Source organism: Phocoena sinus, chromosome 4, assembly GCF_008692025.1.
Source record: "Phocoena sinus isolate mPhoSin1 chromosome 4, mPhoSin1.pri, whole genome shotgun sequence".
NCBI classification, from domain to species: domain Eukaryota; kingdom Metazoa; phylum Chordata; class Mammalia; order Artiodactyla; family Phocoenidae; genus Phocoena; species Phocoena sinus.
Genome location: NC_045766.1, coordinates 138,317,249 through 138,342,255, shown reverse-complemented (window position 1 = coordinate 138,342,255; position 25,007 = coordinate 138,317,249). Strand labels below are relative to the sequence as shown.

The 25,007-nt window shown below is 46.1% G+C and overlaps 1 protein-coding gene across 1 annotated transcript in view; it reads left to right on the top strand.

Moving 5' to 3' along the window:
- KCNJ6 (potassium inwardly rectifying channel subfamily J member 6) overlaps nt 1-25,007 on the top strand; it is a 91,675-nt gene that overhangs the window by 46,875 nt on the left and 19,793 nt on the right. The gene's annotated exons all lie outside the window — the stretch shown is intronic.

The window sequence follows — 25,007 nt, the reverse complement described above, 5'->3', positions numbered from 1 at the left end:
AAATAAGTAAACAACAAGGATCTACTGTATAGCACAGGGAACTGTACTCAATGTTTTGTAATAACCTATAATGGAAAAGAATCTGAAAAAGAATATATACCTATATGCATATATGTATATACATATAACTGAATCATTTTGCTATACACTTGAAACTAACACAACATTGTAAATTAACTATACTTCAATTTAAAATTAATTAAATAATTAGTTCGTTAAAATTTTTAAATTTATAAAAGGAATATTTCCTTTTTCCAACCTCTGTACAATCAGTTATCTATCCTTTAAATGTTTAAAAGAGCCCACAGTAAAACCACTTCAGTTTTTGCATCTAGTATTTCTTTTTTATGAAGTCTTTTAACTACCAATTTAGTTTCTTTAATAGTTATAGGACTATTCAGGTCTTTCTATTTCTAGTTGAGTCAGTTTCTGGAAGTTACATATGTTTTAGAAATTTGTCTATTTCATCTCAATTTTCAAATTTACTGGTATAAATTCATATTTCTTGTTACATTTTTACATCTCAAGGCATCTTTAGTATGTACACTCATTAATTCCTAATACTGTTTATTCAAATTATCTTTTTTTCCCACTGTGCTCATCTCATTAGGGGTTGGTCAATTTCATTAGCCTCCAAAGAATCGACTTAATCCTTTCCATTACATTATTGTTTTCTCTTTCATTATTTTCTGCTTTTATCTTTATTGTCTCTTTACCTCTTTTTCTTTGGATTATTTCTGTTACTTTTTTCTCTTAAAGTGGGTGTTTCACTCATTCATTTTCTGTCCTCTTTTTCTTTTCTAATATAATTTAGAGTTAATTTTCTAAGAGTCCCTTTAGTTTCATCCCACAAGTTTTAATATGTAGTTTTTAAATTATGGTTCAATTCCAAGAGTTATCCAGTTTCTATGATCTTGGCTCATTAACAGATAAATTATTTAGACATGACTTTGTTTCCAAAAGCATGGCATCTTATTAATCTTCCTTGTTATCGACTTCTAATTTAATTTCGTTATGGCTGGAGAATGTGAACTGAATGATAGTTCTTTGGAGTTTATCAAGTCTTGGTTGCTGATTTTGTACATAGTCAATTTAATAAATACTCTTTATGTCCTTAAAAAGAATGTGATCCCAGCCCTTGGATGCAGTGTCTGACACGTGTTCACGATATTAATTAAGCTTGTTAATTGTGTTCTTTGTATAGATACATGTGTTCTTACTGATTTCTTGTCTGTTTAATCTATCTGTTACTGATAGAGCCTTCATTACATTGGTGAATGTGTCCATTTCTTCTTGTTCTATTTTGAGACATGTTATTAGATGTACATAAATTTAGCATGTTTATATCTTCTGACGAGTAGAAACTTTTATCATTATGAAGTGATCCTTTCATCTCTTGCAATAATTTTAGCCCTAGTCCATTTTGTCACATATTAATATAGCTACACAAGTGTTCTTCTGGTTACTATTTGCCTGATATACCTCTTATTATTATTTTTCTTCAAACTTTCTGTACTCTTCTGTTCTATGAATGCCTCTTTTTCTTTTTCTTTTTATTGGGGTATAATTGATTTACAATGTTGTGTTAGTTTCAGGTGTACAGCAAAGTGAATCTATTATAGAAATACATATATCCACACTTTTTTTAGACTCTTTTCCCATATAGGCCATTACAGAGTACTGAGTAGAGTTCCCTGTGCTATGCAGTAGGTACCTATTAGTTATCTATTTTTTATATAGTAGTGTGTATGTGTTAATCCCAATCTTCCAATTTATCCCTTCGCCCCTTAACCCCTGGTAACCATAAGTTTATTTTCTACATCTGTAACTCTACTTCGGTTTTGTAGACAAATTCATTTGTAGACTTTTTTTAGATTCCACATATAAGCAGTATCATATGATATTTGTCTTTCTCTGTCTGACTTACTTCACTCAATATGAGAATCTCTAGGTCCATTCATGTTGCTGCAAATGGCATTATTTTGTTCTTTTTATGGCTGAGTAATATTCCATTGTATATATGTACCACATCTTCTTTATCCATTCCTCTGTTGATGGACATTTAGGTTGCTTCCATGTCCTGGCTACAGTGAATAAGGCAATGAACATTGGGGTGCTTGTATCTTTTCGAATTATGGTTTTCTCCAGGTGTATGCCCAGGAGTAGCATATATTGCTGGATCATACAATAGCTCTATTTTCAGTTTTTTAAGGAACCTCCATACTGTTCTCCATAGTGACTGTACCAGTTTTCATTCCCACCAACAGTGTAGGAGGGTTCCCTTCTCTCCACACCCTCTCCAGCATTTATTGTTTGTAGATTTTTTGATGATGGCCATTCTGACAGGTGAGAAGTGATACTTCATTGTAGTTTTGATTTGCATTTCTCTAATAATTAGTGATGTTGAGCATCTTTTCATGTGCTTTTTAACCATCTGTGTGTCTTCTTTGGAGAAATGTCTATTTAGATCTTCTGCCCATGTTTTGATTGGGTTTTGTTTTTTTGATATTGAGCTGCAAAAGTTGTTTGTATATTTTGGAGATTAATCCCTTGTCAGTTGCTTTATTTGCAAATATTTTCTCCAATTCTGAGGGTTTTCTTTTCGTTTTGTTTATGGTTTCTTTTGCTATGCAAAAGCTTTGAAGTTTAATTAGGTCCCATTTGTTTATTTTTGTTTTTATTTTCATTACTGTAGGAGATGGATCAAAAAAGATCTTGCTGCGATTTATATCAGAGAGTGTTCTCCCTATGTTTTCCTCTAAAAGGTTTATAGTATCCGGCCTTACATTTAGGTCTTTAATCCATTTTGGGTTCATTTTTGTATATGGTGTTAGGATGTGTTCTAATTTCATTCTGTTACATGTAGCTGTCCAGTTTTCCCAGCACCACTTACTGAAGAGACTGTCTTTTCTCCATTGTATATTGTTGCCTCCTTTGCATAGATTAGGTGACCATAAGTGCATGGGTTTATCTCTGGACTTTCTACCCCGTTCCATTGATCTATATTTCTATTTTTGTGCCAATACCATACTGTTTTGATGGACTGCCTCTTATAAATAGGATGCTATTGGATTCTTTAAAACTTCAGTAGAACCATCTTTGTCTTTTTACTAGGGAATTAGTTGAGTGCTGTACATCAGAGGTCTAAGGGGGGTTTATACAACTTTTCTGTTCACATACTCCTTAAAAATTTGGGCAAACAGGCCTCTCACAGAGGTTTAATTTGACATCTAACATATTTATCATAAGTTTAAGTAATTGCAAAAGATTTTTTGGCATACTGTAAATACTGACATTAACTATAAAATGATTACATAATTCATTTAAATATATTTTATGAAATATAAATATATAGCAATTTAATAAGTTATCATCTATTTTAAAAACACAAGACAAGCTTTTCTTTAAACATCTGACATTTTACAGTGTCCTTTTTTCCCTTGAACTTGTATTTTCATTTCACCTCCCCCAGATAATTCTATTGTAGTGTGTTACATTTTTGTGCTTCCAGATCTTTTGATTACAATGTCAGACTTCTTTGCAACAAGAATACATATACAAATTTAAATTTGAAAAAAAATTCTTGTAATCATAAAACTTCAAGGATTAAACTGTTTTCTTCTACATAGATATCATTACAACATAAGTAGAACACAAATAATCAAAATATAAATATATTAAAAATAAAAAACATTAAAGGGAGTTCCCTGGTGGCCTAGTTGTTAGGATTCCAGAATTTCACTGCTATGATCTGGGTTCAATCCCTGGTTAGAGAACTGAGATCCCACAAGCAATGTGGCACAGTCATAAATAAATAAATAATATATTAATTTTGGGTAAATAATTATTAAGTACAAACAGAAAAATTTTATTAGATATACATCTCTTAAAGACTTGGGTGGAGTTTTTATTTTTCACATGTAGCTGTAGATACTATTACTTATTGGTAGTCTGAGACAGCGATGAGCATTATTTTCATTCTGATTTATTATTTGTTTAGCTACAAGTACTGATAAGTATTATTCCTATAAATACATAAATGGGGTAGAATGCGTATCACTATAGCTTGCCACTCAGTTCTTTGAACTTCTTTGGAATCATTTGCTTTAAAAATTACATATTGATTAATCATCAAAAAATATTTTAAATGATCCACATGCTGAGACATGAATTAGGTCCTGTTTTAGGGTTTTTTTGTTGGTTTTTTGTTGTTGTTTGTTTGTTTGTTTGCGGTATGCGGGCCTCTCACTGTTGTGACCTCTCCCGTTGCGGAGCACAGGCTCCAGACGCGCAGGCTCAGTAGCCATGGCTCACAGGCCCAGCCGCTCTGCAGCATGTGGGATCTTCCCGGACCGGGGCACGAACCCGTATCCCCTGCATCGGCAGGCAGACTCTCAACCACTGCGCCAGCAGGGAAGCCCAATGTAGACCATTTTTAAAGTCTTTATTGAATTAGTTACAATATTCCTTCTGTTTTATCTTTTGATTTTTTGGCCGTGAGGCATGAGGGATCTTAGCTCCCTGACCAGGGCTCGAGCCTGCACCCCTGCATTGGAAAGTGAAGTCTTAACCACTGGACCGCCACGGAAGTCCCCTGTTTTAGTTTTGTTAAAAGCAAATCCTTAGAAACCAGCTACTTACAAAAGGGGTTGTTACTCTTACCGAGTCCAGGCTTGTACTGCTCGCCGCACAACAGGCCATTAAATCAAGAGATGAGTTGTTGGGGCAATAAATGGCGACTTTATTCGGAAAGCCAGCAGACCGAGAAGATGGTGGACTCGCATCCCAAAGAACCACCTTACTCGAGTTAGAATTCAGGCTTCTTTTATACTAAAAAGGGAGGGGGTGTGGCTGGTTGTTGCAGACTTCTTGGGGTCAGAATCCTTCCTTCTTGCAGCTGTCCAGGTAGGTCAGGTCATGATACCCCTGTAAACCTCCAACAAGACAAATGTTATCCTCTGTTCTGCAACTTTTTATCTCTGTATGAATGGGAAAATGTTATACCTTTAAAGGTCAGAGCCTTGAGAATGGGCTATCCTGTATATTTCAGGCTATAGGCAACATTCTTAACTTGTAGCAAAAGCAACAGAATACAAAGGTTAAAGTAAAAGAAACAGATCCAACATGGTGTCAGATTTGTTCTTCCCTATCGCATTACTAATCAATCACATTCTAGTCAATCATTACAGTCAATCACATTCTCAGTTTCAAAGAGTTATACAGAGTGTGGGTGTGGAGGGGTTATCAATACTATTACCAAGAGTATCTAATACTATTAACCAGTATCCAATTAATTATATAATAATCAAAATAATCAAAGTTAATTATGCTGGTTACTCTTGTAGTTAGAGGCATATCTTTTAGCCTATTCTACAAAAAGTTTAGAAAACTAGAAATATTCATTTCAATAGACCTTTTCAATGGTAAAGTTGAATAGGGCATTCAGTCAGTAATTAAAGTTGTGGCAAAACTTAATGCAAATCTTTGCCCTGTAAGTCTGAATAACGTTGAAGAAACTCTAAAACACTATCTTACCACTGATACATGCTGCCTTCTCTCAAAGATGTCATAATGACCTGCTAGAAGTGGACAGTCTCACTTTCTCGTCCTTAAAACCATGCGACGGTCCACGGAGTGAGACACCAGCATAAGACAGGGCTCCCCAAGATCAATGCGGTTAATAAAGCAAAGTGTGCAATTCCTGGTGCCAGGCCTGCATGCAGTAAGCTCTTTCTGTCTCGAGGTGGAAAACAGGCAGAGAGGGTACTCGGAGGCCGATGGGCCCTTCCAGCATGCTTTGTCCCAAGCCCAGATATTTCTAACACAGAGAAGCAGACAAGGCGTGGAGTCCTGTGTGTGTGTGCATGTGTGCGTGTGTGTGTGTGTTTGCTGCTTGGGTGACAGGAGACATAACCATCCAAGAGTCTTTGTTTTGTCCTCGTGGGAACAATACATGCTGTGGCCATAGTAGGAGATGAAAGGGACAAGGTGGCTAAAGGGAGAGTTGTGCCCCGTGTGCTAGCCCGCTCTGCAGCTCACCTGGATTCTGGCATCGCCCCTGGGCCAGAACACCTGTGTCCAGTGTTCCCCGCACAGGGCAGGACATGCAAGACCCAGAGTGGTACCCAATTAAAAGCGTGTCCACCGGCTCTATTTCCTATTGCCCCTTTGGGGCCTCGGGAGGTCCTTGCACTCTGGGGCACTGATGCTGGTGAAATGTGGCCACTCTTGGTCAAGTGCAAGGGGACAAATCACAAAAAAATAAAAACGGGGAAAAGAAACTGCAGGTGTGTGCCAGGTGGACGCGTTTGGGAAAGGCTCCCCAGATGGTGAGGCTCTGCAGGTGATGCTGTGCCGAGCCCTCCAGGCAGAGCCGGCCACCCAGGTGGACCCAGAGCAACCTCACCGCGGTGGCCCCTAGCCATCTCCACTTCCCCTTCCGTTCCTGCCTCTTGGGACTGGCCTTTCCTCCCAGCTTCATCTGTACCGACACCTACGTTTTTATCGTGTGTCGGTGGCGTTTTAAGTATTTCTGAAGGGGACAGTTTTCCAGCTGCCTACACAGCTAGACGCAGAAGTGCTTGGGTAGTTTTACAAAAGGTTTTGAATCTCTACCCGGTAAGGAAGGCCAGAAGAAGCCAGGAGTGTACCAGACCTAATCCTGAAGTCGCAAAATTGACCAAGCATCACGCTGTCCCTGACAGCCCCCACCTGTGGACTGTGGTCCTTCCACTGGGTTGGGCTGGAGACCACTGGCTCATGTGAGTACCCTCCACAGTGAGGAAGCTGAGGGACGGCAGGGAGGTCCCAGGCCGTGGTGAGCACAAGCTCCCCTGCCCTCCGGCTGCGTCCTCCTGTGCTCTTCCCCTCTTTTATTCCTGCCTCTTTCTCTTTCTCAAGCTTCCCTTTTTCCATTCTCATCTTCTCCGCTGCATCTCAGACCTACCTGGACGCTTATAGCATCTCCAGCAGTTGGGGTCACAAGAGATCTGCCCCAGGTGTGATGGGGTGGCAGCTGAAAGCCGGGGCTCGGTCTTCAGGGGTCATCTACCCACCCTTGGTCACTCCTTTTGGTTTCACTTCTACAACTCATTTGGTGCCAAGGTCATGGTCAGGAATGAGACCTCACAGCACATTTCTTATGTGGAACAGTGTGATCTGACTGTGTTGCAGGTTCCAGCCGTGCCTGGAAAAAAACAAAACCCAGGGACAACCTGGAACTCTTCCTCCGAGCTCCACCCGCCGCTCTGAGAACTTCCACGAACCAAGTTCTAACCAACAGGCCCTGACGAAGCAGAGAAGCATTTGAGGCCAGGAAACTTGATCAAAATACATCTCATTTGAAAACAGAGTGAGGAGTATTCCCAGCTCTGTTTCCAGCTAATGTAAACACTGAAAACAAATTACTCACATGGGGAGAGAGAACAAGGAGCTTTCTGTTTTGGAGTGTGGGAGCCAACATTTCTAGACGGATAATGTTTGGGGGAGGCAGAATGGAAAGAGGATTGGCCTGGGGAATGGAGGGTCTAGGTGAGCCCCAGGCTCTGCCCCTAGCCGGCTGGGCCGCCCGGAGCAAGCGGTCACTGCCTCTGTCTTCCCACTTGCCACGGGAGGGGGGCGGGGATGGCCTCTGGTGTCCTTTCCAGCCCTGATGAGGCAGGATCTGTGCCACAGAGAGTTCTTTTGGCCTCAGCATCCCTTTCCCGCCCATCAGTCCTGCCTCTGGTGTTTGCATTGCCTGGTGTGCCCTTGGGAATGAGCACAGTATTTAGATACATTTTCTCTTTCCACTCATTCTGTAGACAAGCCAAAAAAAAAAAAAGAAAAAGAAAAACTATCACCACCCCCCATTTCTGCAAAAGGCTTTTTAAACCATCAGAAAGTTGCACACAAGCATCACTTCGGCCTACTCGTTGCAACATTTTAGCAAATGAAAAGCTCATTTCAAATGTTCTGCACTGAGGATATTTTAGGACCAATGTTAAATGGCCGCACAGCAGCAGAAACCTGATAGAGACACTCGCACACGTGCAGAGGCATTTCCAAGAGATCTCAGTTTTCTCAACCAAACTAAACTGCAATGTCATGCTTGTCTTCAGGGTCCAAATCTTCCGTCTCTCCCTTGAATTCACTGTGCGTCCCTGCTACATGTTTGCGATGCTCTGATCTCGCTTTTATTTTCAACTTAGTCACTAAAATGAGTGTCTCCATCAGGCTGTGGCTGGCATGAAATCAGTTAATTGGGCCCTTTCTGCAGATGGCCATGTCTCCTGCCCCCACCTCACTCAAAGAAATTCCGTTCCATGTGTAACAAAGTGATCGATAAATATTTACAGAAACAGGAGCCTTGTTTTAGAAGAAAACATCCTAGTTAGAAACATGAGTCTCAGAGCTTGAGTCCAGTCAGGCATGGTGGGATGAACTTGAATAGCCAACGGACCTGAGTTCAAATCCCGCACTCACCACTTCACCAGCCTGCAAGACAACCACGGGAAAGACACTGTCAGAGAACACAGTGTGCCATTTCCCCTGAAAAGGTGCTTCACGTTGCAGGGACTTTTCCAAACCAGGTGGTGGCCCGGATGGGTCAGTTTTGAGAAATCACCACTTTATTTACTTGTCTTTCTATGAGGAATGATATGGCAAAACTGGAGGAGTGTGATTTCCACCAAGTCCAGAAAATCAGGGGAGCCCCTCTGGTTCACTGTGGTCATCCCGATGGACCCTCTCCCAGTGGAGAGAGTCCCTTTACTTTATTTTTTATACCTAATATTTTATAATTACTTTAAATGGAGTATAATCCATAAAAATGTTGAGTCACTGTGTTATACTACCTGAGCTAATATAATATTGTAAATCAATTATACCTCGGTAAAAAATTAGGTTAGGGGCTTCCCTGGTGGCGCAGTGGTTGAGAGTCCGCCTGCCGATGCAGGGGACACGGGTTCATGCCCCAGTCCGGGAGGATCCCACATTCCGCGGAGCGGCTGGGCCCGTGAGCCATGGCCGTTGAGCCTGCGCGTCCGGAGCCTGTGCTCCGCAACGGGAGAGGCCACAACAGTGAGAGGCCCGCGTAACGCAAAAAAAAAAAAAAAAAAGGAAAGAAAAAAGTTAGGTTAGTAAAAATTATAAAGGCTCGGGGTCAACGGTATGAGCCAGCAACCTGTACACAGGGCCCTGACTTAGTTTAATGCTCCACTGTCACAGTCTTAATATTCTAAACAGTTGTGAGTAAGAGGCCTACATTTTCACTTTGCATGAGACCCCACAACTTACGTAGCCAGTGACAGTGTCCCTTTAAAGGAAGAAGAGAGGAAGGCGGGGAAGAGGGTCCAATGCTCCCCACGGAGCTCAGGCAGGCGCTCCTGCTGCAGATGGAGAAGTGAGGCTCTTCCTGGGGATGGTGGGGCAGATCCCCGCCCATCTCAGGACCAGCTCCTCCCCCCTGGGCTCCCACTGGCTGTGCTTCATGGGGCCAGAGCAAGCGCAGAGGTGGCCCCCCCCAGGACACACACCTCTTCTATCCAGTCCCCATCTCCCAACTGGTCCAGCGGGGGTCCTTGGGACCTATGTGGGTTCACCCTAGCAGGTATGTCCAAGGTCTCCTGCAACCCCTCAGGCCCAAGGGTGCCCACACAGCCAACTCTGCGACTCTGGCCAACGTGGGCCTTGGAATAAGATTGGAGCCACTTGTGGGAGGGCATTCCCAGGTCCCAGACATCTGGGGCTTGGTGGCAGTGGAGGAGGGGACTCCTCATCCCGGGGAGCGAGGCCGGTGCAGGCCCCAGGGCAGGGGCACCCCGAACTCCCCCTTCACCCTAGGGGCAGCCTCTCCCCCTCCCCCAGACCTTCCAGTGTAGCAGCACAGGGACGCACCTGGAACCTCTCTCCAGGTCAGAAGGAAGCACAAGTGCCAAGACAACCCCAGGGATGAAGGAGGAGCAAGCATCCCCCATTCTTTCCAGTGGTTTCCAGCACCTTCCAGAGAAGAGAGCCCCGGGGCCAAGTCGTGCACGACCACCACCTCTGTCCTCAGCCCACACCCAACCAGCACAGCATCCTGGCCAGAAGCCAGACCAGGGGTCTGTTCTCCAGGGCGCCGTCCAAGCGGGCAGGCTGGGTGAGGACAGAAATGAAAACTGCGTTTGGATCGGATGCCAGCTCCCAGCTCCAGGAGCTCCACCCGGCTCACTCCCTGCAGCTCTGCGCAGCCTGGGGGGTGAGAGGTGCTGGCCGCCCCCCTCAAGGTGGAGGCACCAGGGGCCAGAAGCCAGTCCAGGACAAGGGCCACCAAGCCATCATCTACACCGCAAACCCAGCCGCAAGCCATCGTCTACACCACAAACCAAGCTGCAAGCCATCGTCTACACCGCAAACCAAGCCACAAGCCATTGTCTATACCACAAACCAAGCCGCAAGCCATCGTCTACACCACAAACCAAGCTGAGTCTGCAGCTGCACCTTCGGAGGGACCAGCAGAGAGAGGTGAGCTGCCGGGGATGTTGAGGCAGGCCCCTTAGCGGTCAAGAGGGGTCTGAAGCCCATGGGCTCAAACCCAGCATGCATCTTCCAGGGAGGAGTTATCCAGCCTAGACCCTGGACACACCACGGAAGGAGCCCCAAGCAATGTGATGAAGGTGCCGGTCTCCAGGAGCAAACACAGTGCCCGTAATGCTAGGCAAGGAGGAGGTGGTGGTGGGCAGCAGACGCCAGTCTGGGGAGCAAGGGTGCGTCACTTTGGGGGGGCACAGCACATCATCTTGCACCCAGGCAACGTGGCCTCTCAAGCCCAGTCCCCATGGGTGCTCTGCTCTGTTCAAACTCATTGAAAATGTGCTTACACTGAGCCATAAATGATCCATGGATCCAGGAGCTACGTCTTTCAGGCTATGTGCATTTAAAAACCTGGAGCCTAGGTGAAATCTTGAGAGTAAATTGGTAAGAGAAGGTCTGAGAGGTGAGGCGGGTCTGTTATTCCATCTGCAGAGAAGGCTGGATCCCAAGGGAGAGTATAAGGGGAGAGGGTGCTGAATATTTCACGCATCTCAAGGGTATTTGCCTCTCCCTGTGTCCCCTGCTTTTGAATTTTCCCACCCGGAAAAAGGCTGAACCTAGAGTAGGCACTAACAATATTTCAAATGAAAAATAAAATAGAATATATAGTGACAACAACAAAAACAGCATTGCTGCTGTGAATGCAATATGCAAGCATGCTGTGCCTGCCCGGGTCCCCATCGGCTGGGCCAGGATGGTCAGTGACCACCATCGGCGCGATCCCTAAGCCCACGGGGGTCCCGTGTGCTATGGAAACGTGGAGAGAAACCACAGGACAAAGGTGGTGGTGTGACACTGTGTCCATGCAATGCCCCCGGGGCTGGGCTGCATGCGTCCCAGTAGTGGCATCAACCAACTCCAGACACAGGAGAGGAGAAGGTGGTGACAGCACCAGAAGCCGGGCCAGGGGAGGATGTGCCTCTAGAACTCGTCCCCAGCACAGCACCTGCTGGCCTGGCCTCCTTTTTGCCTCTACTCCCTTCTCTTCCATCTCGAGGCTGGGCTCCGGGTCATGGTCTCTAAGGAAGAAATGCTACCCCACCGGTGTGAGTCATCACCGCCGGGAACTCCCGGGTCATCAGGAAGAATCAAGGGAAGGCGCTGCACTAATCATGGGGCTTTCAGAGGCCAAGAATCAACTGAACAATCATGGAAGGTCACATCATATTTGAGCAAGACCTTTCTTTAACTTTGCAAAGAATTTTCCCATCATTGTTCTCATCCATCCTCCCCCACCTATGTCCCACCTTCCCCCGCATACACTTTCACACAGTCACTCACACACACAATCACAGCCTGCACAGATATCCACATAAAATCTAGAATCACTTCTTCCTTGGAATAAAGAGTCTGTTGAAATTCTTGTAAAGAACAGCCCGTGAGCTCATTCGGCTTCTTTACAAAAAGCAGCAGCTTTGATTTGCATGTCACATTCAGAGATGTCATCTCTGAAAGCGTAATTATTTCAGAAAGCAATGTGGCTACCACTGGGTTGGGGGGTGTTGGTCTGGTGTCTCAGGGTTTCACATCATAGCACTGGGTATCAGTTACCCTCTTCAGTGCCAGTAACACACATGTGTGCATACACACACACACACACAAGCTGGAGCACAAAGACCAGTGTCACAAACCCAGGCAGGACTAATTAAGATACAGTTTGACCCAAGAGTTCAAACGATGGCATGGGACCTTCCCTTCCTCCTTCTCTCAGCTGTACTTCCTCTGGGTTGCCTCTGTCTCAGCCAGCCTCTCTCACACCTCTCAGGTTCAAGTTCAAAGGGGAAGGGCTAAGGTCCTTTCCTGTAGCCCCGTAAGTTCTGAGAATCACTGTGATTGACTTGGGTCCCACGTGGCCTCAGGAAGGTCCACGCGTGTTGGCACTGACCTGGACACGGGGTCCTCACCGGAGCCCAGGAAAACATCTGTGCCCCCACACACAGCCAGGCACTGTGCAGAGAGGATGAGGAAGCAGTTGCTGGGGAGGAGAACCCCAAATACCCACCACATCGAGGCTCCTCCAGGAATTCACCTCTGCTTCCTGCAGGTCACTTAATCGTAAATTTGCTCATCGGTCAAACGGGAACGGCAGCAGCTACTGCCCCCGCCGCTTCACAGAGCGCTTGAGAAGGTCAAAGGAGGCCAGTGGGAGTGGGAGGGAGGTGGGGACAGGCCCTGCCCGAGGGCACAGCCAGGGCTCTGACCCCCGGCTGGCCAGTGCCCTTTCTCCTGCACTTGCTGCCTACAGGAACTATGGGAAGGGGATCTGGGCTTGTCACTGAACGAAAGCGAGCTGGGAGGAGTTATCAGGAGACACGGAAACTTTATTTCCCACTCGTCAATACAGGGGACTGTTACATCAGGAGGACAGGAGACCAGCCAGAGAGCTGACAGCGGCTTCTGTCTGCCCAGCGTTGAGGGCCATGCTGCATGCTCCACGATCCCAGTGCCTCAGACACAGCAGCCCTGAGGGCTATCGGCTCGCTGGCCCCAGGAATGAATGAATGAAAACATTGAGGAGATGGGCGGCAAGCTGACAAAGTGTGCGGGATGCTTTTACGTCCATGGTCCCCAGTGCTCATAAAGCTCCCACGAGGCAGAATGTCAGCTTCTAAGAGATGGTGAAAGTTGCCCAGAGACCACCAGCTTCCTGCATGGGCATCTCTTGCACACGGCTCCAGACCCTTTTGGGGTCTCCTTGCCTGAGCTTCCTTGTCGTCACGGGGTCTGTGCTGGAGCGGGGTGGCTTCACACTTTGAGGACTGTCCTTTAGAGTACAGAGTCGTCTTACCTAATTTTTCTGGAAGTTGTTATAACTGAGACTGTGTCTCCAACTTTCTGTGGAAAGCATTTCAAGCCCTTAACACAGGTCATAAATTCTTACCTAGGGTAGCCTGTTAAAGATTAAAAATATTACATAAGAGAGTAACAGAGGCAAGATAATTAGAGGAATACATTTGCTCAGAATACCAAATTAGAATTACATCAGAACTAGAGACAGGATAGGGAAAAACTATGAAAGAGGAGAGTATATAAAATACTGACTGAAGTCCCATAATCCCAAAATGTATTAGTTTCCTGCCATAACAGAGTACCGCAGACTGAGAGGCTTAATCAACAGAAATCTAGTCTCACAGTCTGGAGCCAAAAGTCCAAGATCAAGGTGTCGAAAGAGTTGGTTCCTTCTGGGGGCTGAGGGAAGGATCTGTTCCAGGTCTCTCTCCTAATTTCTGGTGGTTTTCTGGCAATCTTTGGCATCCTTGGCTTATACATGTGTTACCCTGATCTCTGCCTTCATTTTCACATGGTGTTCTGTGTGTATGTGTGTATGTGTGACCAGATTTCTCCTTTTTATAAGGACACCAGTCCTATTGGATTAGGGCTACCCCAATGACCACATTTTAACTTGACTAATTATATCTGCAATGACCCTATTTCCAAATAAGGTCACATTTGAAGACACGGGGGTTAGGAACTCAACATACGAATTTTAGGGGGACACAATTCAACCCATAACACCATTCATCCTAGAATCAAAGACCAGTTGATAATGGTAGTTTCCCTAAAGCATTTAAATGCATTTGCTTTATTTTTTTCAACACATTTAGAAGCTTGCCTCTACCATCAATCACTCACCCTACTTCCCCCTAGAGTATTTTTGTCCCTCCCTCCCTTTGTTATAACGTCCCATGAAGAGAATGCACATTCACAAGTCGCAGCCAGCACCCTCCGAGCCTCATGCCCTGTGCCCTCTGGCATGATTGGTGACAACTTCACACCTCCAGCTCAACCACAGCCTCCACCCTGGGCTCACAGCCTTACCGCCAACCTTACCAATCCATTGATTTTACTCCAAATCCATCATCACTTCTTCCTTTCTCCAGCCTAAGTTCTTCACTTTTGCTTTATGCAGCCTAAGTTCCGTCTTCCACCACTTTAATAAAATTCTTGGCAGTACATTACATTTTTCCTTTCACCCTTTTGTTCTGTTGCTAGAATAGTTGCACCAGCTGGAAAAATGTCAGCCCTGCGGGAAGCCAACACTCCACCATCTCTAAGCTGCCCTTGAGCAGCTGATCTCTGCTGGATGATCCCATACACGTGACGGGCAAATGAGCATTGCTATAAATTCATGGCACCCAACCTCACATGGCCCTTCACCACCACCCAGTAATACCACTATATTTCTCTGGTCAACTTGCTCTCCCAGGCTCCATGAGAAGCATTTGAAATTTTCTCCACTCATCTCCCCTCAGCAAATAATCATACCCCTTACTTCCTAAATGAAATTGAAAACATCAGATGAGCACCTTTCGATTCCTCTGCAGAACAAGCCTATGAACCTCCCTCCACCTCAGTTCATCCTTTCCTTCCCTCCATTTCAAGAGAGAAGGTGGCCCTCCTCCTGCAGAAGTAGGTTCCTACTCCTATGCTTTGGATCTCATCCCCTCTCACCTTCTCTAAAACCTCAGGTGACCAACCATCCCAGTTAACCTAAGACTGTTCTGGGTTTTGCACTGAAAGTCCTGGGTCCCAGGACACCCCTCTGTCCTGGGCAAACAAAGACAGTCATTCACCCTAAAACACTCTAGATAAGATCCTCTTTCTCCTGAATATTCAGCCTCTCCCTTGCCAGTGAATCCTTTGCATTGGCCTGTAATTGTACTCAAGTCTCTTTTATTAAAAACCTAACAAAGGGGGCTTCCCTGATGGCGCAGTGGTTGAGAATCCGCCTGCCAATGCAGGGGACACGGGTTCAAGCCCTGGTCCAGGAAGATCCACATGCCACGGAGCAACTGGGCCCGTGAGCCACAACTACTGAGCCTGCGCGTCTGGAGCCTGTGCTCCGCAACAAGAGAGGCCGCGACAGTGAGAGGCCCATGCACCGCGATGAAGAGTGGCCCCTGCTCACCACAACTAGATAAAGCCCTCGCACAGAAACGAAGACCCAACACCGCCATAAATAAATAAATTTTTTTAAAAACCTAACAAAGATAAAGAAATGTTCCCCCTGCTTCCGCAGTTCCCCATTGCTCTCTTTCTCTCTCCCCACACAAGCAAATTAAGAATTGTCTATACTTCCCTCCTCCCTCTTCTCTTTGCCCATCCATACCTCCCACTGGGGTCTGACCCTACTGGTCCAGCATCTCTCACTCAGCTCCTCAATGACGTCTAGTCTCAAGATCCAATGAGCCAGTTCCAATCTTCATTTTATTTGTTCTTCCAGCCATTTCTGATGTTGACCACACTTTCCCTCTGGCTCTGCTCTCTTCCCTGGGCTCCTATGACATCTAACCTTCGTGGTTTTTCTTCCCCTCTGTCCATCCCTCAGGCTCTTGTTCAAGCTCATACTCCTGTAACCAGCCATGAATGTCAAGAGTTTCTCAAGGTTCAATCTAAGCCCTCTTCTCCCTCATTCTATCCTGTCTCCAATTCTCATTCCCACCCACAACTTCAGTTACCCCACACCAGTGACTCTTAAGCTTACCCCTAACCCAGACCTGTCCTTAGAGTTCCTGAATGCTTCATCCAACGGCCCCCGTGAAAGCTCCTCTTGGAGCTTGGGTTTCAAAGGCACCATAACGCAACACAACCAAACTAAATTCACAAATACCCCCTAAGCCCGGTCCTCTCCCAGGAGCCCACATGTCGGTGTACAGCACCTCCATCCTTCCAGATGCTCATTCCAGAAACCCAGGAGACATCGGGCCCCTGCATCTTCCCCACGCCCCTCTCCAATCCAGCTTCAAGCTCAGCCCATTTCAACTCCTACCTCTTGAATCCACCCACCCTCTCCCTCTCTGCGGCTGCTCCAATCACCCAGACCATCAGGAAGCCCTCTAGCTGCCCTCCTGTGACCACGTGCACTGCCCTCCAGCCCACTGTCCACACTACAGCCCTTTTCAATGAAAATGCAGATCCGGTCCTTTCTGGTTCCTCCTCAAAACGCCCCCAATGACCTCTTATTGCTTTCAGAGGAAAGGCTGAGTTATTGACATGACCACAGCCTGCACGTGGGCCCCTGCCCACCGCTCTAGCCCTGTTTCCCATTATGGCCAGCCCACACTCTCCCACCACAGGGTGCTGGCTCACCAGTCCAATAACTCCCTTCTCTCCACATTCCCCTTCACCTGGGTAATGTTAATTCTGACACCAAGACAGCCTTCTCTACTCACCAGTTTATACCACGTCCCCACCTTTATCTACAGCCATAGCCTTCTATACCTTTTTCTTACATAAAACTCATCACAATTTTTATACACTGATCAATGTTCATCACCCCCCCCCCAAACTACAAGTTTCAAGAGGACAGGATTTGTGTCTGGTGTTATTCATTAGTGTATCCCATAACCAACACAGTGCCTGACTCGTATAATAGGCGCCCACACTTGCTGAATTACTGAATGATTTTTATTTATGTACGTGACACCTGATCCAGGCTGGCTGCGGGAGTGAGTACCCACTTCAAAAGAACAAAAGCTTTGTGTAGTGCCAGTAGAATCAATCAAGTACCCCACTCTGGGGATATTATTTAGATATTATCTTCAAGTATTTAGTAAGCTTATGCAAAAGATACAAAATTCTCTTCAGGTTATCTGATTAAGGGATGAGGTTGGAGGTGCAAAAATACATTCACTAAACTCCATGGACTGGGCTTCCCTGGTGGCGCAGTGGTTAAGAATCCACCTGCCAATGCAGGGGACACTGGTTCGAGCCCTGGTCTGGGAAGATCCCACGTGCCACGGAGCAACTAAGCCCGTGTGCCACAACTACTGAGCCCGCATGCCACAACTACTGAGCCTGTGCATCACAACTACTGAAGCCCGTGTGTCTAGAGCCCGTGCTCTGCAACAAAAGAAGCCACCGCAATGAGAAGCCCGTGCACTGCAGCGAAGAGTAGCCCCCGCTCGCCGGAACTACAGAAAAGCCCACGCATAGCAGCGAAGACCCAACGCAGCCAAAAATAAATAAATAAATAAAAATGAAAAGTAAACTCCATGGACTTACCGCCTAGTTGAGGAACTAAGACTCACACTTAACTTTTTTATAATAGTGATAAATAAAACCCTTAAAAATGGTCAAGGGAAAAACAATAGACAGAACAAGAAAAGACCCTAGTGAGTGGTACAGACAATAAATGAATCAGAATTCCTGAGAATAAAGCTGGCTGGGATGCTCAGAGAGGCCTCCTCATGGCATTAGATGGGACTCTGACAGGCAGAGGAGGAGAAAGAATATTCCAGAAAGGAGGAATGGCACAAAGGTGTGGAGGCTGCTGCCCTCCAGCTGCTCTCTTTATGGAGAGCTTACAATGGATCAGGTAAAATTCCCTGCATGCCTTGTATAGTACACCTCACAGCAACCTGGAAAGTATTATTATTCTTCTTTTATAGATAAGGAAACTGAGGCTCAGAAAAACAAAGCAACTTGCCCCAAGTCACACAACGAGTGACAGGAAGACAAGGGTAGCGTACTCCCAACGACTGTGGGCTGCCTCCTTCCTGCCCAGAACCATCTTGTCAGGGCTGATTGCTCACAGAGGACAGGAGGGGACTGGCCCCAGACATTCTGAATCAGCCTCAAGTGGGCCAGGCAGGATCAAAGTCACATCTTAGTGCACTACTTTTCTAGAATGCAGACACGCCAGACAGATTGTTTTAAGAGCTGGAATGAGAGTTCCTTGTTATTTCCACAAATGAGGACATCCTTTTGTTTATCAAGTCCAAAAAGAGATAAATAGACATTTGTCTCTCTCATACTCTGCCATGAATCTTTGTGCTTTACATAGAGGTTTGAGGATATTCAATCCTTATAAGAGTCCAGGGCTGAACTAGTCTCCAGGGACCTAGAAAGAGAGACAGACAGACAGACAGAGAGTGAGAGACAGACAGAGAGGAAAGCAAGCAAGCTACTGGGTGTTCTCCCTGACCCAGGGAGGGTCTTTCTTCCATTTCTTCTATTAGAGTAACACTGTCACTTTTGTGAAATACAAACTTCTTACCAGATCACTGAATCAGTGAGGTACAGGGAGCTCCCAAGTCAGATTGTTAATAAAAATCTTAAAATTATATTTGAAGGACTTCCAGCTAAAAGGCAGATTCCAACTCATAATGGAGGAATGCATGTATAGTTCAGAGTCAATTAAACCTTTAACTTAAAAAAAAAAGTGAAGATTTTGCCCCAAACGTGTCGCAGAGGAAAGACCCTATAAAATGGTCAGGTGAAAAGTAATGCAACCACAAGTCTACTCCACCTCTTCATTTAAAAGCAGAGCTAGAAATGTACAAGGGAGGGCTGAAAGGGAGCGCTGTGCCCAATATAAACGTGTCAAACCACGCAGAATCTCCACAGACTAAAACCATCCCTCAAAGAGTTGAGAAAGCTTTTGCAAAAGCGAATGCAGCTAATGAGATGGTGCTGGATGATTTGGTGCCCCCTGCAGGCAGGAAGGCTGCCTGGAGCCTGGAGAGGATAGAGCCCATCTGTGCACCGCTGCTGGGACCCGGGCTGAGGAGAAGTACCTGTAGAAGGACCCCCAGTTGCATCTCCTATTGACCCCTCTCCCACACTCTCTGCCTGAATCCCTTGGGCCCACGTGCAGACCAGCACAAACTCACCTCCACTCCAGACCTCGGTGGATAATTCCTTGATTATCTGTCTCATTTTGTTCTTTCATGATTCCATCCATCCATTGATTTATTGAGCGCCTGCTATTTGCAAGGCACTGGGTAGATACTGCATTAGGTAGAAAGCTTACTCTTGAATAGGGAAAGGGAAAGGGAGACAGATATGCAAATAGCTATGGTTCAAACAGGAAATGAGCTGGGATGCAGGGGCCCCAGCTCAGTCTTCTGTGCTTTGGGCCTTTGCCTTGGCTGGTACTAATCACTAGGGATGCTCCCCCTCTTGGCATTGTCTCTGCACCCCTTCTCAGTCTTAATAATTCCACCTGACACCCTTTTATGCAAACATTTTAGCGTTCTTTAAAGTTGGTCTTCCACTATACATTTTCTGATTAATGTAGATCAAGTCATAAGTTATTACTTTCACACGCATTGGTGTACACTCACGATCGGTATTTTCACAGTAAAGGAGTCCTTATGAAGTGCTGTGAGTTGTAAAGTGAAATACACGGCCTCCAATGAACTGAGAGATATTCCCCAAACCCTTCTCCACCAAAAAGGCCACCAAGGGGACGTAAAACAAAACCACCGGGCTTCCCTGGTGGCTCAGCGGTTGAGAGTCCGCCTGCCGATGCAGGGGACACGGGTTTGTGCCCCGGTCCGGGAAGATCCCACATGCCACAGAGCGGCTGGGCCCGTGAGCCATGGCCGCTGAGCCTGCGCGTCCGGAGCCTGTGCTCCGCGGCTGGAGAGGCCACAACAGTGAGAGACCTGTGTACCGCAAAAAAAAAAAAACAAAACAAAACAAAAACAAAGCCACCAAGGCTGTCCAAGGGAAGCAGGGCTGCATCGCCCATGAAGGTCTTGGCAGGGGCATGTCCCTGGCGCATATAGAAGATGCTCACTGAATCAAGTTTATGCCATGTGGTCACCTTCTATTCAGTGACGTAGAATAAACATACGGGATACAAATGTGACTAAATCAGAACCCAGGCTACTTCATTTGGAAGCAGCACCTTTTGAAACCTCAGCAACAGACAGCCCACCAAAGGCAATCTGCGGTTCATGGCTGCATCTCTGTAGATGGTGCAGACAGCCCCTGGCAAAAGACTACTGTCATCCCCACAGCTTCCCACCGCGGAAACCCTAGTTTCCAATTGATTTCATCATGAGACTGTCATGGAGGGCTTTTGCAACCTACAAAAATATTCCTCTCTATAAGTCTCCTTCAATTTCTCATTCTATATTCCTTAATAACTTGTATTGAGAAGTTATACAGTTGTAATGAATTCCCAGTCTATGGAACAATACTGAACAATTAGAGGAAACTGAAGGAGTGGCCAGAGGAGAAAAGGCATCCCAACCTCCTTCTAGGAATATAAGTGCTAGGATTCCTCGGGTCGAAACTTCTCAGGTCTCTTCCACCATAACTCATGGACATTTTAATTGCAAAAATTAAATAGAGGTGCTTCCCTGGTGGTGCAGTGATTAAGAATCCGCCTGCCAATGCAGGGGACATGTGTTCAAGCCCTGGTCTGGGAAGATCCCACATGCCGTGGAGCAGCTAGGCCCGGGCGTCACAACTACTGAGCCTGTGCTCTACAGCCTGCAAGCCACAGCTACTGAGCCCGCGTGCCACAACTACTGAACCCGCGTGCCACAACCACTGAAGCCCACGCGCCTAGAGCACCAAGAGGAGCCACCGCAACAAGAGGAGCCACCGCGATGAGAAGCCCGCACACCGCAACAAAGAGTAGCCCCTGCTCACCGCAACTAGAGAAAGCCCGCACAGGTACGAAGACCCAATGCAGCCAAAAATAAATAAATAAAAGAAATAAATTTATTTTAAAAAATTTTTAATAAAAATTGGCAAGAGATTTGAAAAAAAAATTAAATAGAAGTCAAAGGGAGAGAAAAGAGAAGCACGTTGATTTTAACATTACAAGTTCTTTTAAAAAAATAACAAACTTTAAAACCCCAGCATAATAAATCCAGTAGAATGTGGCTCTAGAAATGATGGACCCTGGGAAATAACCAAAAACAGGGGAGGAGGCTAGTTTTCATCATCTCGTCAGGCTGAGAAAGGTCCTGTGACATCTATGGTCCGGGAAGTAGCAGAGTGAAATCAAGACCCTGTCATCCAGGAGCAGAAAACATGCACCTACTGACAGTTTCGTTAGGAGAAAATGCTAAAGGAGTGAAGTTAGATTATCCAGAAAGGAAAATAAAAAATTCTGGTTTTCATCCCCCAATCTAAATATTAACCAGATGACATCCATCCCCCTGAGGCCATGGACCAGCTCTCCAGGTTGACGCCCACCACGTGTGCACAAGCACTTCCCAGAGGAAAGGCCAGGCGGCTTTCCCCATGGCTCCCCTGAGGAACATTCTAAGAGCTCGGCAAGGAGGTGGCAGCAAGGAACCCACTACTTGCAAGACTATGGCCCCAAACTCTGCACACAGAGCAGCCGGCCTCAACGAGGCCAGCCTCCACCCACCCAGGCAGAGCCTCTTCCCCTGTGGGCCCCTTCCAGGCCTTGATCCCCAAGTCCTAGCTCTTTTGGGGAGCAATTTTTTTTTTTTTTTTTTTTTTTTGCGTTACGCGGGCCTCTCACCGTTGTGGCCTCTCCCGTTGCGGAGCACAGGCTCCGGACGTGCAGGCTCAGCAGCCATGGCTCACGGGCCTAACCGCTCTGCGGCATGTGGGACCCTCCCGGACCGGGGCACGAACCCGCGTCCCCTGCATCAGTAGGCGGACCCCCAACCACTGCGCCACCAGGGAAGCCCTGGGGAGCATTTTAATTCTTGAAAGAGAAAGGCAGAGGTCATGCTCAAAGCTGCCTCTTCCATGAGCTCCTGACATCCCCCCAGGACTGTCTAAAGAGCGTCTGTGGCAGCAGCCACCCTGTCCTGGCTACTCCAGTCCAGAACAGGTAAAGCCCGTAACACAACAGACATGGTGCTGGCTCAGATCACGGTTCCCGAGCTGAGGTTCAGGAAACACAATCACTGTTAGCGGTGCTGTTACTTCCTCCCCAGCTACACTGCTGTCAACCAAGCCACAGACACTGCCCTCCATTTCCTCCAGGGGTTAACTGTTTTAAAATAGAGAAACAACTTTTCTATGTATCAGTAGAAAAGTTGAGGTTCCGTAAGGCCAACAGATCAGGAGATGATTGCCATTGCAAAGACGACTTGTTACAGATCCCATGGCACGCCACGCCATGGAGGGGGTGTGTGATGGGAAGAAGCATTAGGATTGGCCAGGAGGCAGAGGGAGAGGGGAAACGTTGGGAAAAGCATTTATTGTGGTTTCTGTGGGGAGTGTTGACCTAAAAACACACACAATAAAAACATGTATTTTACCAGCAAAATGAGTTTATTCAGGAATAGCAAAAAATTGCAGTTCAGGACAAGCCAACTATGGTGAACCACAGGCAAGTCCAGAGAACAGAGGAGGCGGCTTGAAAGCAGGGAATCGGGGCGGGCCGTGGGGTTTGCCATTAGTGGCAGACGGCGGCGGGCAGCTTGCGTTGTAGGGTCAGAGGAAACCTTTCTTCCTGCCCGGGTCTGTACGTTTCAGGGCTTCCCGGCTCCATTTTCAATGAGGTTTCCTTTAGCCATTTTCACAGGAGGGAGGGGCAAGACTGAATGGGCTGGTTTGGATGGTTTTAGCGGACTCCAAGCCTAGGAGCTGCCCCTGGCTGTCTGACACCTGGCCCGGAGGTGATTAGGGCAGGTGAACAGTGGCCCAGGAGTGGGAAAACCTCATAGAGGAATTGGTTCGGAGCGTCGACTCTGGATTGGTCAGTTTGTACTTAAAACTTTCTCTCACGGGCAAGCTGTTTACTATCAATCAATATGTGCATGGATTGACTAACCCTGGGAGGGACAGTCCCTCCAGGGTCAACAAGGCCCCAGGTGTCAAAGCACCAGAACACAGAAAATAAAAGACATGGTTAGTACCTTAACTCAGAACCAAGCCACAAAACAGCCGCAAAATACTGCTCCCCCAGCCCACCCTGACCCTAAAAACATACACGCCCCTCGGCCAGGTCTTTACACTTCATAAAGCACTCTTAGAAAGACCCCAAAAATCATGGGTTGCAAGGAAATGAGCTAAAAAGAATCACCAGTACATTGAGGATACAATAAGCATAACATAACAGCCTAGGCTTAATAGATGGTGCCATTGACTAGGAACGCGTTAAGGGCTCGGCACCGTGCTAGATACTCGTGTATTACTCCATCTGACATATGATTTGTCTTCCTCCCACTGGGACAGAGGAGGGGATCCCCCCTGCCTTCAGTCTGACCTGCGCACACAATCTGCGCCGCGCTGCACAAGTGCCACTGTCACAAAGAGTCTGAGCTGATTGCAGATACACCGTGGCCTAGAATCCAGGCACTTGCTGTTCCTGTCTCCGGGGAGCTCTGCTCAGCATCTCCGGCACACGGGCTGGAACATCGCAGCATCCCTCCCGGAGGAACAGTGAGATGAGATGGCAGAGATTAGCCCGAAGAGGAACACAGTGTCGTTATACGGACCCTTCTTGCCTTAAAAGGCAGAGCCAAGTAAACGATGAGGCTCCCAGAACACGGTATCATGCCAGGATAATAACAGGCAAGAAGTGAGAATAGAAACCAAAGGGATGGTCCCGTCACTGCCCGGAGCTCAGGTGGGCTAGAACCCAGACACCTGGTGGCGATTCGGAGCCAAAGGATGAAGCGTGGTGAGGGTTTATCTGGCCACACCAAGTTTCCATTCGTTCCTTAGAAATGTTTGATTCTCATTTAACATCAAAACCCTATATTTGAAGCGTCATACCCTCCTGGGTTACACTTTTCACCATAAATGGTTTGGAATGAGGAATGTAGAGATTAGTTGATACATGTACTTGAAATCAAGGCTTCAACACAGAACTTAGCTTAAGGAGGCTAACAGGTTGATGCCTCCTTTCTAACAGTATGACGCACGTTTACGAGGATGTGCTCATTCAAAAGGCTTGCCTCACATGCTACAAGCCAAACCCCATTTTCCGCATGTCAGGAAAGAATCCAAATTTGAAGAAAGGGAGCAGAATAGAATCATAAGTAGGAGTGGCCCCACGTTCGTTAACTGTTCAGCATTAGTTGAACAACAAGGAAATTCCAACAGATCACAAGAATGTCACTAGATTTGTAAGTCAGTCTGTAAAGGTCTTCTTTGTTTTTAAAAATCTGTTGCTTGTGATTAAAAAATCCTTTAGGGTCTGGTTATATTGGGTATTTTTGTTTGTTTGTTCATTTTTTCAAAAGAAAAACACTGGCTTTCTTGCAGTTGGTGTTTCCCACACTTGCTGCTTCTTCCCTTGCCCATCACTTTCCCTCCCCCTAGGGGAAGGGCACCTTTGAATCTTCCAGAAAATGATTTTGAGGAAAGGAGGGAGGGTAGGAAGTTTGGCTATTGTTTTGCAGGTATGCCCTTAACTTTAAGAAGAATTTAAAATATGCTCAAAGCATTTCCTATTTTTTCTTCAATTTTATTGAGATACAATTGACACACAGCACTGTGTAAGTTTAAGGTGTACAGCCTAATGATTACATGTATTGTGAACACAATACACTATGACTATACACTATGACTATCACTAATATCACTATTAGTTAACATCCATCATCTGATACAGATACCAAAAAAAAGAAATGAAGATGTTTTTTCTTTGTGATGAGCTCTCAGGATCTATTCACTTAACAAGTTTGAAATATACCATACGGTGGTATTAACTATGGTCATCATGTTGTACATTACATCCCTAGGATTTATTTCTCTTATAACTGGAAGTTTGTACC